A 1,596-nucleotide genomic window follows, 5' to 3' on the forward strand; every position below is an offset into this window, starting at 1 on the left:
ATATACGTGTATATATATATATATATATATATATATATATATATATATATATATATATATACATATGTGTATGTGTGTGTGAATGTAGAGAGAGAAGGAAAGAGAGAATGGAAGAACTACAAACGGTTTACGCTGACATAGACAGTCAAATACGAATGACAAATTATCACAGATATAGAATGTTTTTTTAAGAAAAGAACGTTCCATGGTCGATTTTATTCTAGCCGAAACTGCTTCCGAGTCATAAGGCTCCTTACGCAATATAAAAGTAATACAATATAAATTTAGATTGACTCTCAGATCTGTTCAATAATCAATTATAAATTTAATTGTGTTAATCGAACGAGTGTTCGCAAATAATACACACGTTGCGTTGGTTTTTATTGCCTCGCCAGTTTTGTTCTTGCCAATATTGCGCGCGATATTTGTACAACATACAAACTTCCGTTTTCACGACGTGAAATCATAAAACGCGGCACATCAGGCGTTACGCAAGCGGGCAGAGTAAGGCGCCGACATACGCGGTCCACCTAAATCGAGCGCCTAAATTTCACTCAGAAACATCCGCGCCCACACGCACACGAGTGCGCGCGCGCGCGCGCGTTACGTCACGGCCGCAATCCGGCGTGTATGGTCAATGGCCGGTGTAAGCTCTCATTACGATTTCGCTCGTTTCGCCGGCTCGATTAATTACGGAATCGCCCACGCCGACAACGCGTACACTCGCGGACAGCTACGTGCAGTCTGTCTATGCGTATCTCTACGACCGCCATCGGGCATGTCATCCGGAAAGACTCATGGAACATATAATTTAATAATATAACATATTTATGATTTAAGTTTTCTTTACTATTTCTAATCTTATGTTTTAAGTTTTAACTTTACTATTTCTAATCTTATGTTTTAAGTTTTATTAAGATTACAAAAGAAAAAAAACGCCGAGTATGTCTCAAAACAAAAACTGTAAAACGAAAAGTACATGTTAACTTAATCAAAGTGTAGATGTTTTAAATTAATTATAATCAATTTTATTAAAATATGATGGTAGGCTAAGAATAGAGGAGACTATTTGACCATCAGAGTAAGTTGGAAAAATTGATTACTTCTGCTATTCTTTAACAGATTTCAAAATCAAACAAGCAGGGATTTCAAAGCCATTAAGGGGGGAAATCCAATTAGAACTTTCAAAAAATCGATTTTTTTTTTTTTGCATAAAATGTTTATTTAACATTGTAAGAATATGTTCCCAACGTTTTAAATCGAAATTCGCAGCCGTTCGGAAGTTATGGCCTCCGAGCGCAACAAATCTCTTGAGCAGCGTCGAGGCTCTAATAGCACGCAGCAGGTATACTCACCCGGAGCGGGGATTTTACCTTTCAGGGCTGCGATCCAAAACGTATAGAGATGTAATTATAGTTTTACTGTAGGTTTTGGAACGCACCCCTGGTAGATGGCTTTTATTTCTATTGTTACGTTTAGTCGAAACCGTTGGGTCCGTTGGCGCTGGCATCGAGCAGAACCGGTTTTCAGTTTAGCTCCGAAGTTCGGCCTGTACAAAACGACAGTGCAAATTCGAAATGTCCTATCCGAAAGGCA

The sequence above is a fragment of the Odontomachus brunneus genome, unplaced genomic scaffold, assembly GCF_010583005.1.
Source record: "Odontomachus brunneus isolate Ranch 3 - 2012 unplaced genomic scaffold, Obru_v1 Obru_scaffold_016, whole genome shotgun sequence".
NCBI lineage: Eukaryota > Metazoa > Arthropoda > Insecta > Hymenoptera > Formicidae > Odontomachus > Odontomachus brunneus.